Below are 7652 nucleotides of genomic sequence, written 5' to 3'. Positions count from 1 at the left end.
ATGGGAACCTGTTTTCTTGTCTCTTTTCAATTTTTTTCTGACTTTTTGGGTACTGAAATTCTCTCTATTTTCAGAAGAGTACTCATTGTTTTATCCATTTTCTTTGGCTCAATGTGATTTATAAATTACTTTGGTTGCTGTATTAGATTGTTTTCAAAACTATATGTCTTCTTCTTTACCTTTATTCCTAAGAAACCCCCAATGCCCAAAATATCTTAACCAGACTCTAACATAACGACTTTCTAATTTGTAGACAAAAATAATTACATGTTCCATGAGTATAAATGTCCAAAGGTAAGGATTTTTAGACTATTTCTACCTCAGTTAACTATTTTAAGCTTTTTTCCCCACTGGTATTTGATAACATTAAGACAGACTAAGAATCTTCAGAGCCACTAATATTTCCAGACTATGAACTTATTGATATTACCAGCAACTTTCTCTTTCTGACCAATGTTCTTCAATAATTGGCATTCTAGCAGAAGACTAGGCAAATAGCAGTCAATTCTGATATCACCTTCAACCTTAAAAACTGTTGGGCTACCATTTACATTTTTCTAGTGACCATTTTCTCTAGATTTATCACATTATAGTATGGTGCTTTGATATAGCTACCATGTGTGTAAACTGTTACCCAATTTCCTTTTTCATCTTTGACTTTCAGTGGAGGAATTACCTCTCTGGAATTACTTCTCACAAAAGACTACCTTATATGTATTTAGATTGTATTGACCCATTCTTTGGACTGGGTTCAAAGACAGCCTTAAGGGGAAATTGTGATAATATAATTAAGCAACTTCAGTTTACATGCACTATTTCATGCTCTTGTTTGGTCATATATCCTCTTCATGGTATCCTATTAGATAAGTATTTTAGTAATAACTCATAAGAATGATCACAGTTATTAGTTGAAAAAATTGTGTTTGAGAATTAGTAATTATGTGTGTGTAAACTGTGAGTAAAATAAGTTAAAATCCCTTGATGTGCCTTGAAAAATACCTTTGCCAAAGAGAATTGGCATATGTCTTAAGCATCTTGGAATATAACCAGACTTTTAAGGACTGTAGTATCTCTTTTGGATTCAAACCTATGGAATAACCTCAGCCACTTTGCCATATATGATGTAAGGGGAATATATGATTCCCCCAATAAGAAAATACAGAAATAACCTGACCTGGAAGAAAGAAATTTTTTAAAATGGAAACGATGGTTTTCCTCTTCTGAAGCTCTTTTGCACAGACTATAAAAGACTTGGGCAGATAAATCTTGGCTTTTTGTCTTACCTGGAGAAGATCTGGACTCTGACATTTTGTAATTTACAGCTCCTACAATAAAATGTCATTTTGAGCCTAGAAAGTTCCTTCCCAGCAGTATTTATTTTAACACTTTCCCCTATTCTCCCTAATTAGTATCATAAGGATCATCTCTGTTCCTGTAACTCAATTTCTTTTTATTCCATGTGACTGAGCTAGGTTGGTGCCAAAAGCCCAATAGTTCCCTCCTTCCTCCCAGGCCTTTAAATTAATTGGATTTTCAAGTCCTTTCAAGGCTAAGACATTCCCAAATTCCCATAGTGTTCTAAATTCCTAGACATTCCCCTCACTTCTTTGAAAGCTTTCTTTTATCCACTATTCTATATGTCTTTAAGATCTCTCTGTCCATTTCATACCTATTGAAATGGTAAATTCCTCAAGTGCAAGTGTTTGCCTGGTCTTTTTTTTTTTTTGAAAAAGTATCTTCAAAACAATACTAATGCAGTTGAGATTATAAGGGACCAAAGGTTTTATAGCAAGTGACTGACAAAGACTTAATTTTTCAAATACATAAGAACCTGAATCAAATATATAAAAATACTACTTATTCTCCAATTGATAAATTGTTAAAAGGTATGAACAGGCAGTTATCAAATGAAAAATGAAGGAAGAAAGCTACCCATAGTCACATAGCTCCAAATTACTTTTGCCTAGTTAGAGGCCAATTAACATAATTCTGAGATACCAACTCCCATTGTCAGATTGGCTAATATGACAGTAAAAGAAAGTGATGAATGTGGGAAGGGATGTGAAGAACTTAGGACACTAATACATTATAGGTGGAGTTGTGAACTGATCCAATCATTCTAGAGAACATTTTGGAACTATGCACAAAGGGCTCTAAAATTGTGCATATTCTTTGATCTAGCAATACTACAATTAGTTCTGTATTCTAAAGAAATTAAAGAAAAAGGAAAGAAATTTTTACAAAAATATAGCAGTTCTTTTTGTGGTGGCAAACTAAGAGGCTGTCCATCAGTTGGGAAATGGCTGAACAAGTTGTGGCATGTGATTTCAATGGAATACTATTATGCTATAAGAAATGGGAAAAACATGATTTCAGAAAAACCTGGGAAGACTTAAAAGAACTGATGTGAAGTGAGGAGAACCATTAGAATATTGTACACAACATTAATATTGTACAATGAGCAACAATGAATGATTGAACTATCAGCAATACAGTGATCTAAAACAAAGGACTCATGATGAAAAAGGCTCTCCACCACCAGAGAAAAAACTAGTCTGAATACAGAGTAAAACATTCTATTTTTCACTTTATCTCATTCATGATTTTTTTTGTTTAGATGATATATGTCTTCTTACATATGACAAATATAGAAATGTGTATTGCACAGCACATGTGTAACCTACATCAAATTGGCTACCATCTCAAGGAGGAAATATGGGAGGGAGAGAGAGAATGTGGATTTCAAAATGTTGGAAAAGAAGTGCTAAATATTGTTTCCATCTTTTTTTATATATATATATTTTTAAAATATATTTTATTTGATCATTTCCAAGCATTATTCGTTAAAGACATAGATCATTTTCTTTTCCTCCCCCCACCCCCCATAGCCGACGCGTAAGTCCACTGGGCATTAGATGTTTTCTTGATTTGAACCCATTGCTTTGTTGATAGTATTTGCATTAGAGTGTTCATTTAGAGTCTATCCTCTGTCATGTCCCCTCAACCTCTGTATTCAGGCAGTTGCTTTTTCTCGGTGTTTCCACTCCCATAGTTTATCCTTTGCTTATGAATGGTGTTTTTTTCTCTCCTGGATCCTTGCAAGTTGTTCAGGGACATTACACCACTACTAATGGAGAAGTCCATTACGTTCGATTATACCACAGTGTATTAGTTCTGTGTACAATGTTCTCCTGGTTCTGCTCCTCTCGCTCTGTATCACTTCCTGGAGGTTGTTCCAGTCTCCATGGAACTTCTCCACTTTATTATTCCTTTTAGCACAATAGTACACCATCACCAACATATACCACAGTTTGTTCAGCCATTCCCCAATTGATGGGCATCCCCTCGTTTTCCAGTTTTGGGCCACCACAAAGAGCGCAGCTATGAATATTTTTGTACAAGTCTTTGTGTCCATTATCTCTTTGGGGTACAGACCCAGCAGTGCTATGGCTGGGTCACAGGGTAGATATTCTTTTGTTGCCCTTTGGGCATAGTTCCAAATTGCCCTCCAGAATGGTTGGATCAGTTCACAACTCCTCAAGCAATGAATTAATGTCCCTACTTTGCCACATCCCCTCCAACATTCATTACTTTCCTTTGCTGTTATGTTAGCCAATCTGCTAGGTGTGAGGTGATACCTCAGAGTTGTTTTGATTTGCATCTCTCTGATTATAAGAGATGTAGAACACTTCTTCATGTGCTTGTTAATAGTTTTGATTTCTTTATCTGAGAACTGCCTATCCATGTCCCTTGCCCATTTATCAATTGGAGAATGGCTTGATTTTTTGTACAATTGATTTAGCTCATTATAAATATGAGTAATTAAACCTTTGTCAGAGGTTTCTATGAAGATTTTTTCCCAATTTGTTGTTTCCCTTCTGATTTTAGTTATATTGGTTTTGTTTGTACAAAAGCTTTTTAGTTTGATGTAGTCAAAATTATTTATTTTACATTTTGTGATTCTTTCTATATCTTGCTTGGTTTTAAAACCTTTCTCCTCCCAAAGGTCTGACATGTATACTATTCTGTGTTTACCCAATTTACTTATGGTTTCCTTCTTTATGTTTAAGTCACTCACCCATTTTGAATTTATCTTGGTGTAGGGTGTGAGGTGTTGATCTATTCCTAGTCTCTCCCACACTGTCTTCCAATTTTCCCAGCAGTTTTTATCGAATAGTGGATTTTTGTCCCAAAAGCTGGGATCTTTGGGTTTATCGTATACTGTCTTGCTGAGGTCGCTTTCCCCCAGTCTATTCCACTGATCTTCCTTTCTGTTTCTTAGCCAGTACCAAATTGTTTTGATGACTGCTGCTTTGTAATATAGTTTTAGGTCAGGGACTGCAAGGCCCCCATCATATGTGTTTTTTTTCATTATTTCCCTGGATATCCTTGATCTTTTGTTCTTGAACTTTGTTATGGTTTTTTCTAAATCAGTGAAGAAGTATTTTGGTAGTTCAATGGGTATGGCACTAAATAGATAAATAAGTTTGGGTAGGATGGTCATTTTTATTATATTGGCTCGTCCTATCCATGAGCAGTTAATGTTTTTCCATTTGTTCAAGTCTAGTTTTAGTTGTGTGGCGAGTGTTTTGTAGTTGTGTTCATATAGTTCCTGTGTTTGTCTTGGGAGGTAGATTCCTAGGTATTTTATTTTGTCTAAGGTGATTTTGAATGGGATTTCTCTTTCTAGTTCTTGCTGCTGAGCTGTGTTGGAGATATATAGAAAAGCTGATGATTTATGTGGGTTTATTTTGTATCCTGCAACTTTGCTAAAGTTGTTGATTATTTCAATTAGCTTTTTGGTTGAATCTCTAGGATTCTTTAAGTAGACCATCATGTCATCCGCAAAGAGTGATAACTTGGTCTCCTCCTTGCCTATTTTGATGCCTTCAATTCCTTTATCTTCTCTAATTGCTATTGCTAGTGTTTCTAGTACAATGTCAAATAGTAGAGGTGATAATGGGCATCCTTGTTTCACTCCTGATCTTATTGGGAATGCATCTAGTTTATCCCCATTGCAGATGATATTAGCTGTTGGTTTTAGATATATACTGTTTATTATTTTTAGGAATGACCCTTCTATTCCTATGCTTTCTAGTGTTTTTAATAGGAATGGGTGTTGTATTTTATCAAAGGCTTTTTCTGCATCTATTGAGATAATCATGTGGTTCTTGCTAGTTTGCTTGTTGATGTGGTCAATTATGTGGATGGTTTTCCTAATGTTGAACCAGCCCTGCATCCCTGGTATGAATCCTACTTGATCATGGTGAATGATCCTTCTGATCACTTGCTGGAGTCTTTTTGCTAGTATCCTATTTAAGATTTTTGCATCTATATTCATTAGGGAGATTGGCCTATAGTTTTCTTTCTCTGTTTTTGACCTGCCTGGTTTTGGAATCAGTACCATGTTTGTGTCGTAAAAGGAGTTTGGTAGAACTCCTTCTTTGCTTATTATGTCAAATAGTTTGTATAGTATTGGGATTAACTGTTCTCTGAATGTTTGATAGAATTCACAGGTGAATCCATCAGGCCGTGGGGATTTTTTCTTAGGAAGTTCTTTGATGGCTTGATGGATTTCAATTTCTGATATGGGATTATTTAAGAATTCTATTTCCTCTTCTGTTAGTCTAGGCAGTTTGTATTTTTGTATATATTCATCCATTTCTCCTAAATTGGTGTATTTATTGCCATATAATTGGGCAAAGTAATTTCTAATGATTGCCTTAATTTCCTCCTCATTGGAGGTGCTGTCCCCCTTTTCATCTTTAATGCTGTGAATTTGCTTTTCTTTCTTCCTTTTTTTAATTAGATTGACCAGTACTTTGTCTATTTTGTTTGTTTTTTCAAAGTACCAGCTTCTTGTCTTATTTATTAAATCAATAGTTCTATCACTTTCGATTTTATTAATTTCTCCCTTAATTTTTAGGATTTCTAATTTGGTTTTCTGCTGGGGTTTTTTAATTTGATCGCTTTCGAGTTTTTTCAATTGCATTTCCAATTGATTGATCTCTGCTCTCCCTTGTTTGTTAATATAAGCATTCAGGGATATGAATTTGCCTCTGATTACCCCTTTGGCTGCATCCCAAAAGGTTTGAAAGGATGTTTCGCCATTGTCATTTTCCTCGATGAAATTATTAATTGTTTCTATGATTTCTTCTTTAACTAAACGGTTTTAGAGTATCATATTGTTTAATTTCCAATTGGTTTTAGATTTGGTTTTCCATGTACCATTACTAATCATTATTTTTATTGCCTTGTGATCTGAGAAGGCTGCATTCATTATTTCTGCTTTTTTGCATTTGTGTGCTATGTTTCTGTGACCTAATGTATGGTCAATTTTTGTGAATGTGCCATGTGGTGCTGAGAAGAAGGTGTATTCCTTTTTATCCCTATTTATTTTTCTCCATATGTCTATTCTAATTTTTCTAAGATTTCATTCACTTCTTTTACCTCTTTCTTATTTATTTTTTGATTTGATTTATCTAAATTTGATAATGGTTGGTTTAAGTCTCCCACTAGTATGGTTTTATTGTCTATTTCTTCCTTCAATTCTCCTAGTTTCTCCATTAGAAATTTGGGTGCTATATTATTTGGTGCATACATGTTGATTAATGATATTTCCTCGTTGTCTAGAGTCCCTTTTAACAAAATATAATTACCTTCCCTATCCCTTTTGATCAGGTCTATTTTTGCATTGGCTTTATCAGATATCATGATTACCACTCCTGCCTTCTTTCTATCAGTTGAGGCCCAGAAGGTCTTACTCCATCCTTTAATTCTGACCTTGTGGGTGTCAACCCGCCTCATGTGTGTTTCTTGAAGACAACATATGGTAGGGTTTTGGATTCTAATCCATTCTGCTATTCGTCTACGTTTTATGGGTGAGTTCATCCCATTCACGTTCAAAGTTATGATTGTCATTTGTGGACTCCCTGGCATTTTGATAGCCTTCCCTAATTCTAACCTTTTCTTCTTCGGCTCTACCTTTTAGTCCAGTGATTTACTTTGAATCTGTCCCCCTTGTCCCCTCCCTTGATGTTTCCCTTTTTAGTCCCTCCCTTTTTCTTCCCTCCCCCTCCCCCCTCTCTTTCCCTCCCTTTTTGTTCTCCCTCTCCCCCTCCCCCCCTTGGTTTTCCCTTCTCCCTACTCTTGTTGGGTAAGATAGAATTCAAGATCCCAATGGATCTGGATGTTTTCCCTCTCAGAGTTGATTTCCCTGAGATTGAGGTTTAAGTAACCCCCCCCCTTCCTCTCCTTCTTATAGGAGTTTTCTTCCCCTCCCCTTCCCCTGTGAATCTTTGTGTGAGAACCATTATTCTATTTGGTCTTTCTTTACCCCCTATTTATACATTACATTTTCCCCACATGTTAGTATACATAGATTGATATAAATGTAATCCTTATAGAAGAGAGTTTGAGTAAAAGAAGAAGATAACATTTTTCCCCTTTCCTTAATATTTACCTTTTCAGGTATTCCTTGCTCTTTGATTTTCGGTATCAAACTTTCCACAGAGCTCTGGTCTTTTCTTTGCAAAAAGTTGGAAGTCTTCTATTTTGTTGAATGCCCATACTTTCCCTTGGAAGTATATAGTCAGTTTTGCTGGGTAGCTGATTCTTGGTTGGAGTCCCAGCTCTCTTGCCTTTCTGAAGAT

Source organism: Monodelphis domestica, chromosome 6, assembly GCF_027887165.1.
Source record: "Monodelphis domestica isolate mMonDom1 chromosome 6, mMonDom1.pri, whole genome shotgun sequence".
Classification (NCBI taxonomy): domain Eukaryota; kingdom Metazoa; phylum Chordata; class Mammalia; order Didelphimorphia; family Didelphidae; genus Monodelphis; species Monodelphis domestica.
The sequence above is the reverse complement of the archived record's forward strand: the minus strand, read 5'-3'. Positions refer to the sequence as shown.